Source organism: Budorcas taxicolor, chromosome X (genome assembly GCF_023091745.1).
Source record: "Budorcas taxicolor isolate Tak-1 chromosome X, Takin1.1, whole genome shotgun sequence".
In the NCBI taxonomy this organism is placed as follows: Eukaryota; Metazoa; Chordata; class Mammalia; order Artiodactyla; family Bovidae; genus Budorcas; species Budorcas taxicolor.
Window position 1 is genome coordinate 109,279,969 of NC_068935.1, and position 23,208 is coordinate 109,303,176.

At 38.1% G+C, this 23,208-nt stretch overlaps 1 pseudogene; it reads left to right on the top strand.

Moving 5' to 3' along the window:
• The first annotated feature begins 234 nt into the window (after positions 1 to 234).
• LOC128069615 (40S ribosomal protein SA-like) overlaps positions 235 to 23,208 on the top strand; it is a 39,210-nt pseudogene continuing 16,236 nt past the window's right edge.

A 23,208-nucleotide genomic window follows, 5' to 3' on the forward strand; every position in this document is an offset into this window, starting at 1 on the left:
GACTGACAAGGCTATCATACTATCTATTTGATATTAAATCTTCTTTAATAATAGTCATGGTAATTCTCTTTGTATATGAGGAGAGTTTGGGTTCATCAAGTATATATTGTTTACTTTGTTACCCTAAATTTGTGGTTAATCTACTTTCATCTCTGCTCAAGTATGATCAATAATTTTCAGTTTTTTAAATTTTCTGTTGCCTTTTCATCATTTTCAAGGTTCAGGCTACTACCAATGACCCTTTGGTTTTGCCCACAAGCAGGAGAGTACCAGGAAGAAAAGCAGGATGAGCACAAGGATCCAGGACTGAAGCCAATGAAAAACAGGTAATGGACATACCTACATATAAAGATTTTCAACGAAGGCTAAATTAGGTGGTATTTGGAAATTTCCTACAGAAAATGAACATTACAGAAGTCTTCTACACTAGTATGGTAGTAAGACATATGTCAATAAATGAAAGCTCTTTTGTAATCAACTTCCTCTAATTTGAATTCTAGACACTTAGACATCACCACATTATTTTTAAATATCTACTCAAGAAATCATTTCCCACTTTTAGACATGAATAAAGAACACTAAATTTGGAGTTAAAATATCTGTTTCAGAAATGGCTGCATCTCAAAACAGTCCTGTGATGTAAATTTAAGACAATTAATTTCTTTTGTGGTGATCCACACAGTCAAAGGCTTTGGCATAGTTAATAAAGCAGAAATAGATGTTTTTCTGGAATTCTCTTTTTTCTTCCATAATCCAGAAGATGTTGGCAATTTGATCTCTGGTTCCTCTGCCTTTTCTAAATCCAGCTTGAACATTTGGAAGTTCACGGTTCACTTACTGTTAAAGCCTGGCTTGGAGAATTTTGAGCATTACTTTACTAGCGTGTGAGATGAGTGCAATTGTTCAGTAGTTTGAGCATGCTTGGGCATTGCCTTTCTTTGTGATTAGAAAGAAAAATGACCTTTTCTGGTCCTGTGGCCACTGCTGAGTTTTCCAAATTTGCTGACATATTGAGTACACCACTTTCACAGCATCATCTTTTAGAATTTGAAATCGCTCCACTGGAATTCCACCACCTCCTTAGCTTTGCTCGTTGTGATGCTTTCTAAGGCCCACTTGACTTCACATTCCAGGATGTCTGGCTCTAGGTGAGTGATCACACCATCGGGGTTATCTGGGTCATGAAGATCTTTTTTGTATAGTTATTCTGTGTATTCTTGCCACCTCTGCTTAATATCTTCTTCTTCTGCTAGGTCCATACCATTTCTGTCCTTTATTGAACCCATCTTTGCATGACATTTTCCCTTCGTATCTCTGATTTTCTTGAGGAGATCTCTAGTCTTTCCCATTCTATTGTTTCCCTCTGTTTCTTTGCACTGATCACTGAGGAAGGCTTTCTTCTCTCTCCTTGCTATTTTTTGGAAATCTGCATCCAAATGGGTATATCTTTCCTTTTCTCCTTTGTTTTTCACTTCTCTTCTTTTCACAGCTATTTGTAAGGCCTCCTCAGACAACCATTTTGCTTTTTTTCATTTCTTTTTCTTGGGGATGGTCTTGATCCCTGTCTCCTGTACAGTGTCATGAACCTCCATCCATAGTTCATCAGGCACTCTGTCTATTAGATCTAATCCCTTGAATCTATTTCTCACTTCCACTGTATAATCATAAGGGATTTGACTTAGGTCATACCTGAATGGTCTAGTAGGTTTCCCTACTTTTTTCAATTTAAGTCTAAATTTGGCAATAAGGAGTTCAAGATCTGAGCCACAGACCACTCCTGGTTTTCTTTTTGCTGACTGTATAGAGCATCTCCATCTTTGGCTGCAAAGAATATAATCAATCTGATTTTGGTATTGACCATCTGGTGATGTCCATGTGTAGAGTCTTCTGTGTTGCTGGAAGAGGATGTTTGCTATGACCAGCATGTTCTCTTGGCAAAACTGTTAGCCTTTGACCTGCTTCATTTTGTACCCCAAGGCCAAATTTGCCTGTTCCTCCAGGTGTTTCTTGACTTCCTACTTTTCCATTCCAGTCCCCTGTAATGAAAGGACATCTTTTTAGGCTGTTAGTTCTAGAAGGTCTTGGAGGTCTTCATTGAACCGTTCAACTTCAGCTTCTTCAGCATTATTGTTTGGGGCATAGACTTGGATTATTGTGATATTAAATGATATTAAATGGTTTGCCTTGGAGACGAACAGAGATCATTCTGTCGTTTTTGAGACTGCATCCAAGTACTGCATTTTGGACTCTTTTGTTGACTATGATGGCTACTCCATTTCTTCTAAGGGATTCTTGCCCACAGCAGTAGATATAATGGTCATCTGAGTTAAATTCACCCATTCCAGTCCATTTTAGTTCACTGATTCCTAAAATGTCAACGTTCACTCTTACCATCTCCTGTTTGACCACTTCCAATTTGCCTTGATTCATGGACCTAACATTCCAGGTTCTTATGCAGTATTGCTCTTTACAGCATCGGACTTTGCCTCTATCCCCAGTCACATCCACAACGGGGTGTTGTTTTTGCTTTGGCTCCGTTTCTTCATTCATTCTGGAGTTAATTCCCCACTGATCTCCAGTAGGATTTTGGGGCACTTACTGACCTGGGGAATTCATCTTTCAGTGTCCTATCTTTTTGCCTTTTCATATACCAGACCACCTGACCTGCCTCTTGAGAAATCTGTATGTAGGTCAGGAAGCAAGAGTTAGAACTGACATGGAACAACAGACTGGTTCCAAATAAGAAAAGGAGTACATCAAGGCTGTATATTGTCACCCTGCTCATTTAACTTATACAGAGTACATCATGAGAAACGCTGGTCTGGAAGAAGCACAAGCTGGAATCAAGATTGCCGGGAGAAATAACAATTACCTCAGATATGCAGATGAATCACCCTTATGGCAGAAAGTGAAGAAGAACTAAAGAACCTCTTGATGAAAGTGAAAGTGGAGAGTGAAAGTTTGGATTAAAGCTCAATATTCAGAAAACTAAGATTATGGCATCTGGTTCATCACTTCATGGGAAATAGATGGGGAAACAGTGGAAATAGTGACAGATTTTAATTTTGGGGGGGCTCCAAAATCACTGTAGATGGTGACAGCAGCCATGAAATTAAAAGATGCTTACTCCTTGGAAGGAAAGTTATGACCAACATAGACAGCATATTCAAAAGCAGAGACATTACTTTGCCAACAAAGGTCCGTCTAGTCAAGGCTATGGTTTTTCCAGTGGTCATGTATGGATGTGAAAGTTGGACTGTGAAGAAAGCTGAGCGCTGAAGAATTGATGCTTTTAAACTGTGATGTTGGAGAAGACTCTTGAGAGTCCCTCGGACTGCTCGAAGATCCAACCAGTCAATCATAAAGGAAATCAGTCCTAAGTATCCATTGGAAGGACTGATCCTGAAGCTGAAACTCCAGTATTTTGGCCACCTGATGTAAACAACTGACTCACTGGAATAGACCCCAATGCTGTGAAAGATTGAAGGTGGCAGGAGAAGGGGATAACAGAGGATGAGATGGTTGGATGGCATCACCGACTCAATGGACATGCGTTTGAGTAAACTCCGGGAGCTGGTGATGGACAGGGAGACTTGGCTGCAGAATCACAAAGAGTCAGGCATGACTGAGAGACTGAACTGACCTGAATTAACTTTTCTAAATCATTCTCATTTATAGTATCAGAATAATACTTTATAATTGTAATGAAGTGAACTGAGATCATGAGTTATGAATATAAATACAATTTATAAGATGTAAGACACCTCAAGTTATAATTTAATTACACAAATATTGAACTCATCCAGGATATTTACATAGCCTTCTTCAGAGAATGATATGAGAGTTTCCAAAGGAGATTTATTCAAGTAACCTCTCTTCCTACTCCATCTCCTATCTCATATGTTTTGTTGTTGTTCAGTCTGCTAAGTTGTGCCCAACTCTTTGCAACCCCATAGATTGCAATAAGCCAGGCTCCCTGTCCTCCACTATATTGCAGAGTTTGCTCAGTTCACGGCCATTGAGTTGGAGATGCTACCCAACCATCTCATCCTCGGCTGCCCTCTTCTCCTTTCAGTTCAGTTCAGTTCAGTTCAGTCCCTCAGTCATGTCAGACTCTTTGTGACCCCATGAATTGCAGAATGCCAGGCCTACTTGTCCATCACCAACTCCCAGAGTTCACCCAAACTCATGTCCATTGAGTCGGTGATGCCATCCAGCCATCCCATCCTCTGTCCTCCCCTTCTCCTCCTGCCTCCAATCCTTCTCAGCATCAGAGTCTTTTCCAGTGAATCAACTCTTCGCATGAGGTGGCCAAAGTATTGGAGTTTCACCTTTAGCATCAGTCCTTCCAATGAATACCCAGGACTAATATCTTTCAGAATGGACTGGTTAGATCTCCTTGCAGTCCAAGGGACTCTCAAGAGTTTTCTCCAACACCACAGCTTAAAAGCATCAATTCTTCGGCACTCAGCCTTCTTCACAGGCCAACTTTCACATCCATACATGACCACAGGAAAAACCATAGCCTTGACTAGACAGACCTTAGTCGGCAAAGTAATGTCTCTGCTTTTGAACATACTATCTAGGTTGGTCATAACTTTTCTTCCAAGGAGTAAGCGTCTTTTAATTTCATGGCTGCAATCACCATCTGCAGTCATTTTGGAGCCAAGAAAAATAAAGTCTGACACTGTTTCCACTGTTTCCCCATCTATTTCCCATGAAGTGATGGGACCGGATGCCATGATCTTCGTTTTCTGAATGTTGAGATTCAAGCCCACCTTTTCACTCTCCACTTTCACTTTCATCAAGAGGCTTTTTAGTTCCTCTTCACTTTCTGCCATAAGGGTGGCGTCATCTGCATATCTGAGGTTATTGATATTTCTCCCGGCAATCTTGATTCCAGCTTGTGCTTCTTCCAGACCAGCGTTTCTCATGATGTATTCTGCATACAAGTTAAATGAGCAGGGTGACAATATACAGCCTTGACGCACTCCTTTTCCTATTTGGAACCAGTCTGTTGTTCCATGTCCAGTTCTAACTGTTGCTTCCTGATCTGCATATAGGTTTCTCAAGAGGCAGGTCAGCTGGTCTGGTATTCCCATCTCTTTCAGAATTTCCCACAGCTTATTGTGATCCACACAGTCAAAGGCTTTGGCATAGTCAACAAAGCAGAAATAGAAGTTTTCTGGAACTCTCTTGCTTCTTTCATGATCCAGCGAATGTTGGCAATTTGATCTCTGGTTCCTCTGCCTTTTCTAAAACCAGCTTGAACATCAGAATGTTCACGGTTCACGTATTGCTAAAGCCTGGCTTGGAGAATTTTGAGCATTACTTTACTAGAGTGTGAGATGAGTGTAATTGTTTGGTAGTTTGAGCATTCTTTGGCATAGCCTTTCTTTGGGATGAAATGAAAACTGACCTTTTCCAGTCCTGTGGCCACTGCTGAGTTTTCCAAATTTGCTGGCATATTGAGTGCAGCACTTTCACAGCATCATCTTTCAGGATTTGAAATAGCTCCACTGGAATTCCATCACCTCCACTAGCTTTGTTCGTAGTGATGCTTTCTAAGGCCCACTTGACTTTACATTCCAGGATGTCTGGCTCTAGGTGAGTGATCACACCATCTTCCCCTTTAGCCAGATATTTCTCTATTTTTTGGCAAGGAGACGGACAAAAACAGCCTCAAGGGGCTTCAGTGCTTTAAAACAAACATTAATTTCTTTAGAATACTATCACACCAGTTAGAGCCACACTTAGTTGTACTTTTAAAGCAGCTATTTAGTTTACTTATTCTGTGTAGGATAAGCCACTGGAAGAATCTCAAAACTAAATTTGAGGTCTGGTTATCCTTTCTAGTGTTGGGGCAAATTATTATCAGTATAGGGGAGAAGGTTATCTTCTCTTTTTTTTTTTTTAATCACTCTGATCATATTATCTGTGTTTTGAAGTATTCTTGTGAGGCTACACTATTTCTGGAACTACAGTGAAAATTCATGGACTCAGGCTTCAAATGTAAGCTTACCCTAGAGAGATTTGACTGGTTGTTTGAAACTTATTAGTAATGAGTTTAAATTATCTGTTATGGAACAATGAAATATGTTCTGTTCTATGGTCTCAGGCTACATTCGAAATTTAGCTAATCATCTCAGCATGGTAAGCCAGACTGAACTGGATGAATCAGCAGAAATAAATCTCCATGACTACAAAAATTATATGCCCTACTGGTCTAAATTAGTATCATTATGTTTTGATATGGAGAAAAGCAAATGGATTTTGAATACAAACTGATAAACTTCAAGCTGACCAAATTTCCCATACTTCCTCTGATATCTGGTCAGTTATTTCTAAGTTCTAAATTATACCTCTAAGTCAGAGTCATGTTCATAATAATAATAATAAAAAAGCAGAATAACACTTTATTAATAAGATTCCCATGTTTGGAAATGATTGATTCTAGGATGTACCTCATATGAGACTGAGAGATCATATGTATGATCAAGATTTTCAAATCCCACTAGCATCCCTAGCAACAAATATTTCTTCAGTGACTGGTAACAAGTCAGAAGATTTTGGTTGAGCATCAAGGATCAACTCAAAAAACCACCAGAAATACCTGTTGTTCAAGCAAGTCTAAATTTATTACATTTAATGCAGTGAAGGAGAACATCTTGTCAGAGGGTTAGTGATGTCTCAAAATGGGGGAAATTAGGAAAATATAACTTATATGGTTTTATGGCTTGGGATGGATGACTTTAAGGTAGGCTTTGTAATGTGGAGAACTGGCTCAGAGTGGGCAGCATTTACAATATAATAGCTTTCAATTAATAGGTACGGTGAAGCAAGGGCTTAAAATTCTCTTGATAAGTAAGCTTAGTCTTGATTAAAAAAAAATGTTTTTAGTTGAGTCATAGTTTTACCTTTGAGGAGTGGATATTTCTTGGTGCAAGAGCTAAGGTACTTTTCCTTGGTATCAGTACAATTTTACATAGGGCAAGAAAGTATGCCTGGTTTCAGTATTGTTTAACACAAGGGCAAGAACTGATATTGGTTTTAGTTAATTAAAAATGAGATGAAGAGTAAGTAAATCTTTACAGAACCACCTAATGACAAAAATTATCTTAATGAGATTGTTGCATCTACCTCACTGCAAAGAAATTACTCTCCTCAGTTGTATTATTCTTAGTTAATTCTTTCTATGTCTACTCTATGCCTTTTTGAATGTAACTGAATGGACTGAGAGAGCAATTACTCCTTTTCTGAGGTAGTCAATACTCTATATCAATTTCAATTCACTATTTTTGGTACTCAAGAGCTTTTGTATGCGTATATCTGCCTAACTTATTTTTCTATACTCCATATCAGAGGCCGAAAGCAGTAAAAGAAGACTGTGAATTTTTTCATCTTTCTGTTAATTGATACTTCTGGCATTTCAAATGTTGATACTGTATCATGCATAGGTTAAAAAAAACTTTCACTTTTTGAAGTTTATTATTTCAAGTTTTGATTGGGAGATCAAATTTCTTTTTGGCTACACCATCTTCCATGCAATGTTATAGACTTTTGCTCTTTCTACCTTGCTTCATTAGTCCAAGATAGAAGGCATTCTATCTTGAAGGAAACTCATAGAAGTCCCTTTTATTCCATTTGCTCTGTTGATTTGGTTTTTAAAATAGTTTTTCATTCCTTTGCTGTCATTTTATTGGGTTTTAGGAAGAAAAGGAGAAAAGAATGTATACTCGGTCTATCATCTTGACTGAAAGATGTTTTGTTAATTTTACATATCAATTGGGATATTCTGTTTATTTTAACTGATTATTAAGTAAAGAAACCTCTACTATCCTAAAATACATTGTACATTTTAATAGAAAGTAATATAGAATGGTGAAAAAAATAACTCTAGATTTAGATTAATTCAGTTCTAATTCTAGTTTTGATGATTCTAGCTATATGAAGTTAAACAAGTTACTTAACCATTTCAATTTCAGTACGTCATCTGTGAAACAGTCATGTTACTTTGTACACCCTTCTAGGAACCTTCCAGTGCTAATGTTCTGATTCTGTTTCATCCCAAGACAAGGCATCTTGATTAGCTATTTGAGAACAGAACAATTTGATGATTTTAGTATAAATTTTAGGAACCTGTCTATGAAATTTGCTCAGTCGTGTCTGACTCTTTGCAACCCCATAGACTATATAGTCCATGGAATTCTCTAGGCCAGAATACTGGAGTGGGTAGTCTTTCCCTTTTCCAGGGGATCTTCTCAACTCAGGGATCAAACCCAGGTCTCCCATATTGCGAATGGATTCTTTACCAGCTGAGCCATAAGGGAAGCGCAATTTTAGGAATATTAAATCTCAAATCCAAACTTTTGAGTTTTAAGTTATAGGTCTACATGGTTTAAAATCTTTTAATGCTTTTATAGATATAGGTTGATATAGATATAGAACGATATAGATATAGAACAACCAGATGATGAGAATTCAATTCTGACACTAACTGGTGTTAGTATCAAACTCCATAGGTAAGGACTCAGTCCCACAAGAATGCCCTTACTTGATTCCAGTCATAAGTATCCAAGTTATCCACGCTGTCCAACTTGGCTCCTAAGCTGGGGTTTTTTTTACAGCCCCCTCAAGTTTGAAAATTTGGTAGAATGTCTCATATAACTCAAGAAAAAGTATACTTACTATTATAGTTTGTTATAAAGGATATAAATAACAGTCAGATGAGAGGTACATAGGGCAAGGGCAGGAAGAGTCCTGAGTACAGGAACCTCTGCTCCATGGAGTTGGAGTGTGCCATTTCCTAGCATGTGGATGTGTTCTTCATTTCCTAAGTTCTCAGAACTCTGTTATTTTGGGGATTTATGGAGGATTCACTACATAAGCATCAGTGATTAGCTCAATATCTAGCCCTTCTCCACTCTCTGGAAGTTGGGGAGTGAGAATGAAAATTCCAAGTTTTTAACCAGGGCTCGATCTTTCTGGGACCATTTCCACCCTAAAACTATTTAGGGGACTGCCAGGAATCACCTGACTAGAACAAAATATATTCCTATCACTCTTATCAGTTAGAAAACTAAGGGTTGTAGGAGCTCTGCCAGGAAATGGAGACAAAGACGAAATATTTTTCTTCTTTATAATACATTATATATATATAATATATTTGCATATATATGTATATTGATTTCCCATTTTAAAAATTGGTAGAAATGTCTCATTTTACTTTAATGTCATGAATTTTAATTCACTTCTTTATTAAAGAAAGTTTTACAAGAAACTGATTAGACTACATAAGTAAACAGTATCTAGAATTGTATATACCTACTCAACTGATTTCATCAGGGTAATAAAATACTCCCTTGTGGTATATTAGATACTTTGGGAAGCTATGTTGACTTGTCAAGTCACCAGGGTACCATTTAGTAAGTTGCAACTTCAATGGATTATTAACTTTTTACATAATATATTTCAATTAAAACAAAATTGGATCTCTATAAAATCAAATGGCTGATGCTGAGTTTAGTCTATGAGCAGGAAAGTAAGCACTGGAAATGTTGCTTAAAGGCATATTACCTACAAGAAATTAGATCACTTCAGAAGTGAGCTAATCATATATAGAAGGAATGGATACATATCCTAACACTTCATCTTCCTTAGAGATTCTCCCAGATCTTACCTTTAAAAAATACAGCTTTACAAAGTAATCCTCACCTGAATACTATAAAAATAATTGCTTTTAAAAATTCAGCATGGAAGGTATTGGTATTAGTTTCCCCTCACATAGCTATTTCAGTAAGTTGGAATTCTTCAGACCTGCTATACTCGCAAAGCTAGATTGTCTCACTGCATGTAAACTATACTCCACTAACTATTGACTCATTTTCAAAATAGAATTAACTATTTCTTACCCACTAAGGGCCCATTTGAATGCATTGAACAGCAGTTATTGCAACCCACATCACCTCAACTTTCACATACTGGCTTAGTTTTGAACTGTAATTCAAAGCCTCTCTGGATTCACTGAATCTTATAGACAGAAGAGACATTTTGTTAAATTTATTTATGATATTTTTGACTGATTGATTTTTGTTATACTCCTTTGAGTAGTATTCTGAGCATGTTGAAGTTAGGCTAGGCTAAGCTATGATGTTTGGTAGGCTAGGAATATTAAACACATTTTTGAATTATGATATTGGACTTCCCAGTTGGCTCAGTGTTAAAGAATCTGCCTGCCAATGCAGGAGCTGCAGGAGATGTGGATGAGATCCCTGGTCAGGAAGACTCCTAGTGGAGGAAATGGCAACCCACTCCACTGAGGTTATGGCTCTATAGTAATTGTACAAGCTGCATTCTTTCAGGGTGTTCATAATATAATTGGGGACATAATGTATATGAAACATTAGTTGATCTTCCTTATATTTCTCAGGAAAGATATTTTTTCTCTATAAATTTTTAAAATGTAATGTATGAGATAAACTGTGACCCACATCTTGGATATTTATGCCCTTGAACAGTTTCCTCACATATTTAATAGGTACCTGATGGTATGTAACTTCCAAAGCTAGGTCATAAAATGCATTGCAGTTTCTACCTTGCTTTTGTTTGGATCACTTCTGGGAGAAGCCAGCTAATACATGATGAGAAAACTCCGGCAGTCCATGAATAGGTACACTGTAGAAGAACTGAATTCTCTTGGCAATAGCCAGCACTAGCCATGAAAGTGAAAACAGATTCTCTAGCATCATTCAGTGATTTTTTTTTTTTTTGGTGCCTGTTCGGCTTACTTGCAGGATCTTAGTTTCCAGACAAGGGATTGAACCCAGGTCATGGCAGTGAAAGTGCCAAGTTCTAATCACTGGATAACCAGGGAATTCTCCATTCAGTATATTCTGAAGATGAAGGAAGCCTTGGCTGACATCTGACTGAAATTCATGAGAGACCCTAAGACAGATCCATAGTACTAAGCTGCTCCTAAATTTCTGCCCAACCAGGTTTAGGATAATGTACAGCAGTAGATAAATATTACACCATAGAAAAGATTATATGTAACATCATATATATTGGAGAAGGCAATAGCACCCCACTCCAGTACTCTTGCCTGGAAAATCCCATGTATGGAGGAGCCTGGTAGGCTGCAGTCCATGGGGTCACTAAGGGTCGGACATGACTGAGCGACTTCACTTTCCCTTTTCAGTTTCATGCATTGGAGAAGGAAATGGCAACCCACTCCAGTGCTCTTGCCTGGAGAATCCCAGGGACGGGGGAGCCTGGTGGGCTGCCGTCTATGGGGTCGCACAGAGTCAGACACAACTGAAGCGACTTAGCAGCAGCAGCAGCAGCAACATCATATATATTATTATAAAACATGGTAATAAACAACAGTGATACTACCCTTCCCAAAATTTGTAAAATAGGACAATATCATATATGTTAGTACAGCACTTTTAAATTAGTATTGATTAGAACTGCATGTTTTATGGCAGAATATGTGCCCTCATCCAACTTTTTTGTTTCTTTTACAGGACTGGCTAGGCTATTCCCTTTGCCATTTCCTATACATTTTATTTTTAATTACCCCAGGGTCAAGATCTTGGGATCTATGAAAGACACTTTTGGGATACTGATCTGGATTGCATTTTGGACAATTGAATATTTGGCATTGAATCTTCTTGACTATTAACTCCATTTGCCTAGGTCTTTCAGTAACTGTTTATAACATTCCTCACACATGTTTCACACATCTTTTGCCTTTTCCCTTATTCTTGAAGGCAATCATTCTTGAGAAATAATCTGGCATCACCTGTCTTTGAATATCATAAGAAAGGCAGCATTTGATTAAAAGTCTTGATTCTGGATTAGTCTTGGATTGATCAAGAGTCATCCTTTTCACAATCCTCATTAGCGTGTATAAGCAAGTATGTGTATAAGCAAGAGCACTATCTTCTCTTTTAGGTCTGCAGTCTTTTCTGGTAGAGAAGTCCATTGTGCTTCTCCATTTCAGCCATACTTACTATGACTTTTGTTTTTAATAACTGGTATACCAGAAGCAAGGCATAAGTAACCTGTCAGAGAAGCTAAGGAAGGATCAGTGGAATGAAAATGAAAACCAATGGGAATTCCACAGTAATTACAGAATAAAAGATTATATATAGGTGCTGCTTCTTAGTCAGCCTTCAATGCCCAATGTAAGGATGTTTCTCAAAGGATGTTCTCTGATTCTTTTTGAGCTGCATGAAACCAGTGTTTTGGCTCTTCAGCCCCTAGTCCTGCAAGACCCAGGAATGGGGGCCTCTTTACATCTGCTTGTTCTACTCCAAGGAATTTATAAAAGAAGTTTCAATAATTGCTTTCTGAGTCTTGCTATCACAAAAGCCACCATGTGGCAACTTAGCATAGCACAAAAAAGTCTTCTAATATCTAAAGAGGTACTTTTTAATGTTTCTATGTTTATTTTTGCTTATTGTTGAGGTAAATGAAACTGTAAGCTCTCACAGTGCTGGAGTGTATAACTGAGAAAAGCTTTTTGTGATTTGACATCTTTTCCTATCTCTGGAGTGTATTAATGATTCAATTATATAGTCTTAAAAATTATTGGCCTTTATTTTAATGAATTCATAGAGATTTATAAATGCTTCTCTATATCTAGCAGTTCTAAACATCTACAAAGAAAAAAAAAGAAAATAAAACTTATCATGTGCTAGCCTTTTAAGAGAAAAAGGAAAACTTCTTACAGAAATTTTGAGCATATTTATACAGAAACTCAAGTTCATATATTCAAGGTGAATCTTTTTTACAACTTAGGCTAGTTTCAGAACACTTATATGACTTTTTTTCTAATTTTTATGTGTTAAATATAACACAATCAATGAATTTTATTTTTATTATATTTAGGTTTGTTTTTTCATGAATAGTGATTCTGAGCTTCATAAACTTTTTATAGTGGCTTATTGATCAGATAAATAAATTTAGTTCTATACACTGAATAGGATTGTGAAAAAGTGAAAACTGTGTATTCATAATTTGGGATTCCCAGGTGGCTCAGAGGTAAAGAATCCACCTGCCAATGCAGGAGGCATTGGAGATGTGGGTTTGATCCCTGGATCGGGAAGATCCCCTAGAGGAGGAAATGGCAACCCACTCCAGTATTCTTGCCTGGAAAATTCCATGGACTGAGGATCCTGATGGGCTGCAGTCCACGGGGTTATAGAGAATCAGACATGACTTCGTGTCTGAGCATGCACACAAGGTCATTATATACAAAGTAGTACACACATCTGACCATGATTTCCAAGATTCTTACATAGACTCATGAGCTTTGTTCATCTGCTACTTGTTTGATGATAGATGTTTTCCTTGTGAAAAAAGAAGTTAGTCATGTTGATTAAAGGATATAGTTACTGTGGGTAACTGAGGCTGTACTAAATTAACAGTAGCAGAAAAGCACAACTGCATGTACAAGGTAATGAATGGGAGGTGTTTTATTTAAAAAATGAGAGTAGTTTGTAAAATAAAGTGTCTGTTTCAAAAAGTGAATGATTAGTAAAAGACATAACCTGGATAGACATAGAAAGTTGCAGATTTTTGCAGGGAAAAAAATCTAGTCCTCACTTATAATAACTGCAGATAATAGAGTGAAAAGAGGCATTGAAATGTATTAACATTTTGACAAATTTTGCTAAATGTTGATGGGCTTACTAGCAAGATGATTTGTTAAGAAAGGAGCTCCTGAATCTTATTTGGTTTTCTCTTTGTTAAAATGAAAATTGATCTTGAAGTTTTTAGTCTTAACAAGGAGTAGTAAAAAGGTTACTCTTTATGTAATCTACTCAGAAAGCAATAGATTCAGTATCTGAACCAGAAAAAAATTTCACTGCTCTGTGTTGAACTTATTGATCTCTGTAACAGGAATAACCAATTTTTTTTTCTGTAAAGGGCCAAATGATAAATATTTTAGGCTTGGCAGATTAGAAGGACTGTAAGATTTGTCACACTACTCTATCACTGTAGTGGGAAAGCAGCCATAAATAAGCATATAAATGATTAAGTGTGGCCATGTTCAATAAAACATCATTAATGAACACTGGAATGTCATATAACTTTCACATGTCACAAAACGTTATTCCTATTTTAATTTTTTAAACATTAAAATATATAAAAATTATTATCAGCTTATAAACTATACCCATGAATTCATGGCTAGATTGATCAGTCATGGTTTGCTAATGTCTATGATAGGTTAAAAAAAATAACAGTACATTTTTGAAAGAGCTAAAATTTCTTACAACCACATAACCTTTTCCTATACTTATTTTGAAATATAATATTGTCACTTTGATTAAATAGATAGGCAAATATTGTTTCATAGGTGCCCATCATTCCATCTTAATCAAGTACTCAGATCTCCTCTGATAATTATTTTGATTTTGTCTTCTCAGGATCAGATTCTTAATTAAAAAAAAAAATTAAAATATCTTTGCACCTGGAAGTATCTTTGAGATTTCCCAGTGCATCCAAGCAAATCACAAAGATTTCTTCTTATTAAGAGAAAATAAATATTTAGGGTTATTTGATCCTCTCCATATTTATTAATTAGCTCAATATTATTATAAGAGATAAATGAGAATAATAATGATAAAATGGGAGGAGCTCATTCTTACCTAGGTTAATTTTGCAGATGTAAAATGCTTTTAATATTAAAATGTAGTATTTGTCAATATGCTCGTTATTCATAATATCTTATTCTTACCCTCAAGGGAAGAAAGTTGAAAATTTTATGAAATAGTTATGTGCTGTTCACTCCCATGGCTCTTTTCCATTTTGGTATTAATGATTACTGTAATAAATTAACAACAGCCATTTACTCTCATAGACAGGTGAACTTTGCTTTCCCCTAGTTCTTACTTAAATACTCAATGGTTGGAACTCATGTTTTCAACAAAGTCAGTTTTCATGTCTCTACCAGCTATCTTAACTGGTACCTCAAAGAAGACAGAAAAGATATCTGAAGATTACTAAGCATATGTCACTTAGAATCCTTTCCATCTATACTAGAGGACTGACTCAAGCTTTCCAGGACATTTTTATTTCATAATGAGATGCCTTCTTGAAAACCCACTCCTGATTTGAGATCCAGGGGAACCAAAATTAATTATATTGGACTAAACAAACTGATGGGAAAATCTTAATAGTAGTTATTTGTTTGGAATATTGCTTATGTAGTTTTAATGCTCTATTGACTGATGAATATTTAAGAATTCACTTTTTCTTTCAGATCTCTGACCCTCAATTTAGAATATTATGCTTTTATAATGGAAATGAAACATTTAAAAATGGAATCTAATTTCCAATGAAGTCTCATAGTTCAGAACCAAATATTTTAAATGAGTTTTCTTATTTATTTTTTTTAGTACTAGTTATATAAAAAAATTAATAAAGAGAAACCTCAGTTGAATAGAGTAGGGTGACCAGAGAGGGAGCTTTCACATGCTGCATGGATAGCAGAGACCAATAGGAAAAAGAGAGTCCTCTTTTTCCTGGCAAGGACTCAACCAATGAAAAGCTCTGGACCCTTCATTTACTACAGCCCTCTCCCAACTTCCTTTTCCTCTCTGTAAAAGTGTTCTTCTTCTTTACCCTGCAGGGTGACTTTACTATGGCTCATCATTGTTGTAGACACCAAATTGCAATTCTCTGCTGATACTGAATAGATACATCTTCGCTGGAGAAATATCTGGCAACTTATTGATTTCAGGTCAACATTTTAATGGCCCATATGGGGACCAGAGAAGACAGCTAGTGGTTGTGGGCCTGGTGAGCACAAGGTGCAGTACCTAAAACTGAGTCCAATGTCACTCATTGATTTTCTCACTGACCCTGTAGTTTGAATGTATGTCTTTCTCCTGGGTCATAGCTCATGTTCTCTTTGTGTTTAATGTTCTCTAGGCTTTATTTGTGATCTGTTTAAACGTTTCTGGTTAAGGCTTTGTTCTGTATGCGAGTACTTGTTTGATAATTTGCTCTTATCTTAAGATCAGACCATTTCAATCGAAGCTGGCTGAAAATGCCTTTGCCCCAATTCCTTTGGGAAGGGGCTGCTTTGAATAAAACTGTGCCAGTTTTTCAGCCCTTTGGCCTGTATCTTTGGACGGGCTGTCCTCTGGAGAGTGGCTAAAAAATGCCATGTTCTCCAGAACAAGGCTGTCTCCTTAAGACTGGCTGGGATCAGCTTGAAAGCTGTGTAAATTGAGCTATTTGAAGATTGATCTTTACTCTAGAGGAAAAATAACTGAGAAGGGAACCCTAGTTATCTAAATATCTTGAAACTTTCTCCCCAACTCTAGCTTTTATGTTTAAAAACCATGGCCCTTTTTCATGTGCATTTCTAACTAAATGGACTGGCCCGACCAAAGGGAACTTAGAGTATTAGTGTCCATACAGGGTGTAGGTTCAATCTGGGCCCCCAAGCAATAAACACTATTATCACTTGACATTCTATTGCTTCTAATCCTGTTGTTATTAACTTTGTTTTTACTACCATCCATTCCCACCAGAAATAAATTCTTTACTATAATCTATTTATGCAGTGCATTCTTTACTATCCCAGTAGATGAAACTAGTCAATACCTTTTTGCCTTCATGTCAGAAGAAAAACAATTCACCTGACAGTAATGCCTCAGGGTTTTACTGAGAGTCCTTATTTCTAGCAAATACTGAAGGCTGATCTGGATAACATAAATTTCCCTAGAATATCTACTTTGTTGCCATGTATGGATGATTTGCTTTCTTGCTCACCTTCTTAAGCCTCTCCACAGGAAGACAGGATCCAGTTGCTAAGGATATTAGCCTTAAAGGGACATAAGGTCATCAAAGAAAAAATGCAGTTTGCCCAAAATCTGCTTCGTTATTTAGGGCATCTAATATTGACAAATTCAGACTTAAATTGAAGAAAGTAGGGAAAACCACTAGACCATTCAGGTATGACCTAAATCAAATCCCTTATGATTGTACATTGGAAGTGGGAAATAGATTTAAGGGACTAGATCTGATAGAGTGCCTGAAGAACTATGGATGGAGGTTCGTGACATTGTACAGGAGACAGGGATCAAGACCATCCCCATGGAAAAGAAATGCAAAAAACCAAAATGGCTGTCTGAGGAGGTCTTACAAATAGCTGTGAAAAGAAGAGAAGTGAAAAGCAAAGGAGAAAAGGAAAGATATAAGCATCTGAATGCAGAGTTCCAAAGAATAGCAAGAAGAGATAAGAAAGCCTTCTTCAGCGATCAATGCAAAGAAATAGAGGAAAAGAACAGAATGGGAAAGACTAGAGATCTCCTCAAGAAAATTAGAGATACCAAGGGAACATTTCATGCAAAGATGGGCTCGATAAAGGACAGAAGTGGTATGGACCCAACAGAAGCAGTAGATATTAAGAAGAGGTGGCAAGAATACACAGAAGAACTGTACAAAAAAGATCTTCACAACCCAGATAATCATGATGGTGTGATCATTCATGTAGAGCCAGACATCCTGGAATGTGAAGTCAAGTGGGCCTTAGAAAGCATCACTACGAACAAAGCTAGTGGAGGTGATGGAATTCCAGTGGAGCGCTTTCAAATCCTGAAAGATGATGCTGTGAAAGTGCTGCACTCAATATGCCAGCAAATTTGGAAAACTCAGCAGTGGCCACAGGACTAGAAAAGATCAGTTTTCATTCCAATCCCAAAGAAAGGCAATGCCAAAGAATGCTCAAACTACTGCACAATTGCACTCATCTCACACGCTAGTAAAGTAATGCTCAAAATTCTCCAAGACAGGCTTCAGCAATATGTGAACCATGAACTTCCAGATGTTCAAGCTGGTTTTAGAAAAGGCAGAGGAACCAGAGATCAAATTGCCAACATCCACTGGATCATGGAAAAGGAAGAGAGTTCCAGAAAATCATCTATTTCTGCTTTACTGACTATGTCAAAGCCTTTGACTGTGTGGATCACAATAATCTGTGGAAAATTCTGAAAGAGATGGGAATACCAGACCACCTGACCTGCCTCTTGAGAAATCTGAATGCAGGCCAGGAAGCAACAGTTAGAACTGGACACGGAACAACAGACTGGTTCCAAATAGGAAAAGGAATACATCAAGGCTGTATATTGTCACCCTGCTTATTTAACTTCTATGTGGAGTACATCATGAGAAACGCTGGGCTGGAAGAAGCACAAGCTGGAATCAAGATTGTCGGGAGAAATATCAATAACCTCAGATATGCAGATGACACCACCCTTATGACAGAAAGTGAAGAGAAACTACAAAGTCTCTTGATGAAAATGAAAGAGAAGAGTGAAAAAGTTGGCTTAAAGCTCAACATTCAGAAAACTAAGATCATGGCATCTGGTCCTATCACTTCATGGGGAATGGATGGGGAAACAGTGGAAACAGTGTCAGACTTTATTTATGGGGGGGCTCCAAAATGACTGCAGATGTTGATTGCAGCCATGAAATTAAAAGACACTTACTCCTTGGAAGGAAAGTTATGATCAATCTAGACAGCATATTAAAAAGCAGAGATATTACTTTGCCAACAAAGATCTGTCTAGTCAAGGCTATGGTTTTTCCAGTGGTCATGTATGAATGTGAGAGTTGGACTGTGAAGAAAGCTGAGTGCTGAAGAATTGATGCTTTTGAACTGTGGTGTGGGGGAAGACTCTTATGAGTCCCTTGGACTGCAAGGAGATCCAACCAGTCCATCCTAAAGGAGTACAGTCTTGGGTGTTCTTTGGAAGGACTGATGCTGAGGCTGAAACTCCAATACTTTGGCCACCTCATGTGAAGAGCTGAGTCATTGGAAAAGACCCTGATGCTGGGAGGGATTGGGGGCAAGAGGAGAAGGGGACGGCAGAGGATGAGATGGCTGGATGGCATCACTGACTCAATGAACGTGAGTCTGAGTGAACTCTGGGAGTTGGTGATGGATAGGGAGACCTGGCGTGCTGCGATTCATGGGGTCACATAGAGTCAGACATGATTGAGCAACTCAAAGGAACCGAACTGAACTGAATATCAGAACAAAGACTACACCAAGATCCAAATAGACTTCATTATGTCCTAAGTCTCCCAAAACCTGAAAGTAAATGCCAACTGTGAGGTTTTCTCAGACTAGTTGGTTATTGCCAAAACTGGATTCTAAATTTTTCTTTTATGCCCAAACCCCTGTATTCTTTAGTCAGTAATAACAAGCCAAACCCAATTTTATGGGATAGACTGGATAACTTAGCCTTTAAGGCCTTAAAGGAGAGTTTGATGAACTCATTTGTCCTTGGGCATCTCAATTATCAGATTCCCTTTTCTTTTGGGTTCTCCCTAAAGACCGCAGGGACCAATAGGGTAATATGGCCTGTCATTGGACCCTGTGGCACATGGGTATGCCCCTTGCCTTAGAGTCATTATTGCCACTTTTCTTTGGTTAGGGCCACTGAGAAAATTGTTGTGGGCTCTCCTTTAATCATTTTTGTACCTCATACATTTGAAAGTCTTTTGAATTCTCATCACTTTCAACATTTCTCAGGCAGCCACTTCACCTCCTATGAAGTCCTTTTAACTACCCCTTCATAACTCTTTTGCGTTGCAAAAACATTACATCACCAATGAAATCCCTCACAATTGCTTAATGCTGACAGATCACCTTCTGATTCCTCGTAATGATCTACAGAAAATTCTACCGGGTAACATTTACTTCTCATGGGTCAGTGATGGTTCTTATTTAAAAGGTAACAATGGCAAATATTGTGCTACGTATGCTATTGCAACTTCTTTTGAGATTGTTGAGGCAGCATCTTTGCCTAAGTTGCTTTGGCCCAAGAGGCTGAATTATGTGCTCTTATAGGCTCTTGTACTTTAGCTGAGGATGAAACTGCCAAATTTATACTCACAGTAAGATATGCTTTTGGAGCAGTTCATGATTTTGGAATATTGTGGAAATAATGTGGCTTCCTTACTTCCAGTGGAAATAAAATTAAAAATGATCCCTATGCTCAGGACTAGACTGAAGCTTCCCCTTGCAGATAGGCTACTGCCTTTCTACTGCTGACGTCCTTTTGGGAAGGATTAACCCTATTGGATATTGGGCTTCCCTGGTGGCCCAGAGGTTAAAGCGTCTGCCTGCAATGCAGGAGACCTGGGTTCAATCCCTGGGTCACAAAGATCCCCTGGAGAAGGAAATGGTAACCCACTCCAGTATTCTTGCCTGGAGAATCCCATGGATGGAGGGGCCTGGTGGGCTACAGTCCATGGGGTCGCAAAGAGTCGGACACGACTGAGCGGCTTCACTTTCTTTCACTTTCACTTTCAACCCTATTGGAAGAACTTTTCTTGAAATTTAAGGAACCCATTTTACTGGCCATGTGCTTCAACAAGTTTGTTTTGGCCAGTTTTATAAAACTTTCACTGTGCTTACTACTCTCAATCCTCTTGTTAATGGAATGCATTAACAGCATTATTAAGACTCAGTTGGCAAAATTTGCAGAAGGTCCCCAGATACCTTGGTCAAAAGCATTGCCATTAGTCTTTCTAAATCTCAGATCCACCACTTTTGGAACTCAAACTTTTACCCTTAGAGAGAGTCACAGGAAACCCAGTACACTTGGTTCCTACTTTTGACCCACAACTGATAGAAGGAAAGATACTCCAATATTGCAATGGCTTAACTGCTTCTATTAAAAATAACCATGCTTTGGTTAGAGTAATTGTTTCACAGTGCACCCTCAGGTGATAGACACCTTAAGCACCAATACAAACTTGCTGAAGCACATGGCCAATGAAATGGGTTCCTTAAATTTCAAGAAGAGTTCTTCCAATAGGGTTAATCCTTCCCAAAAGAACTTCAGCAGTAGAAAGGCAGTAGCCTATCTGCAAGGGGAAGCTTCAGTCTAGTCCTGAGCATAGGGATCATTTTTAATTTTATTTCCACTGGAAGTAAGGAAGCCACATTATTTCCACAATATTCCAAAATCATGAACTGCTCCAAAAGCATATCTTACTGTGAGTATAAATATTGGTAGCTTCATCCTCAGCTAAAGTACAAGAGCCTATAAGAGCATATAATTCAGCTTCTTGGGCCAAAGCAACTTAGGTAAAGATGCTGCCTCAACAATCCCAAAAGAAGTTGCAATAGCATATGTAGCACAATATTTGCCATTGTTACCTTTTAAATAAGAACCATCACTGACCCATGGAAGTAAATATTACCCAGTAGAATTTTCTGTAGATCATTACGAGGAGTCAGGAGGTGGTCTGTCAGCATCAAGCATTGGAAGGGATTTCATTGGTGTGTGCATGGGGATGATTCAGAGAGATGATATGGGGTGGGAGCTGGGAGCGGGGTTCATGTTTGGGAACTCATGTACACCCATGGTGGATTCATGTCAATGTATGGCAAAACCAATACAGTATTGTAAAGTAAAATAAAGTAAACATAAAAATTTAATTAAAACATAAATAAAAGAGTTATGGAGGGGTAGTTAAAAGGACTTCATAGGAGGTAAAGTGGCTGCCTGAGAAATGTTCCAAAAGAACTCCCTTTAACCTCAATGGAAAGGCTTCTACTAGGTACTGCGTAACAAACCCGTATGCCACATAATTCCAAAGAACAGACTCTTGTATTCATGTGGCACATCAAAAGTTCTGGACCCTGACTGGCTGGACCAGCATGTCATCTGGTGAACTGAAAGTAACAGTCTCCCAGAATTGAAGTAGATGACATCTGATGAAACAGCTTTCTCAAGATCTCTGGACCAGGCCTGTTGGAAGTTTGTCACCAAACCTTTGATGCTGACATAACACTTCAGATGATCTCCAATGTTTATGATCTTGGTAACTCATGGATTTTACATAAAAAGTGCCCGAGAGTTCTCCGACTCACTTTGTGTAACTCAAATGTAACATTAATAGGTTTCCAATCTATATACTTTTCCTCCAATATGAGACACTACAGCCAGGAAAGATTTTTCCTGGAATTGAGGGAAAAAAGCCACGGAAACTAGAAAACCTGACTCTTGATCAGCAATGTTTTCAGAGAAAGATCTTGTTCAACACAGGAAAATGTAAAAAAAATTAAAACAGTAGCCTTAATGAATAGAGTTGGGAGATCAGAAGGAGAATTTCTCACAACCTATAAGAACAGCAGAGTTCAACAACAAGAAAAAAGAGTTCTCTTCTTTCCTGGCAAGGACTCAGCCAATGAAAATCCCTGGACTATTTATTTACTGAGTAACATCTTCCAACTTTCTTTTCATCTCTGTAAAAGCATTCTCCTTCCCTTACCATGTGGGAGGACTTGGTTGTAGACACCCAAAATGCAATTCTTTGCTGGTCCTAAATAAACCTGTCAGGTGAGTTATACTCCTCGGTTCTGTCTCGTTACAACAAAGATTTGGAGTGATGGATATTAAAGCCCTCGGTGTGTCACAGCTCTCTGGTCTTGGACAGACTGTGTTATAGCGCTCAGGTCTTGAAAGGACCGTGTTATAGCTCTTAGACAAATCAGTGTTACAGCTCCGTGTTAGAGCTCTATTTTATTTAGATAATAACAGGAAAATCCATCCTTGAGGCATGAGGGCATGTTGACACAAAGACCTGAAAAGAAGAGCGCCCCAGCACGCGAGAGAGGGAGAGAGAGCAAGCGAGAGCTTTGGCTCCTCTTTTTATACGTTTTTCTCTCCCTGGGCCTGTCCTATGTAAATTGGACCAGCCAGGAGTGCTGTTTCTTTTACCTGAGGCCCGCACTCCGGTCCTCAGACCTTCCTTTGTTCTATTTTTGCAGGCTTTTCCCTTCCTTGTCTTTTAGCCACCGCCATTTTGGACTCCTTTTCTCTATTCTAACTACCTAACAAACCCATCTTTACTGGAGAAATATGTGGCAATCTATTGATTTCAGGCCAATAGTTAGTTTCATTATTTTAATAAGAATCAGTCTCCATTTTAGTTTAGACATACTACAGTGTTATATTTGAGAATGAATCACTTTAGTTGGATACAGCAAGCCCACTGTACAAAGGTACAAATGCCTACAAAACCATCATAGGAAACTGTTGGGGTACTTGGTTTATAGGGCTCCAGCCTCACAAGTGACAAAATCACATTCTGGAAGGTCAGGAACCTCAGCATATTTGGGGGACCTTGAAAAGAGAAGAATTTACTAATTCTCTGGATACTACA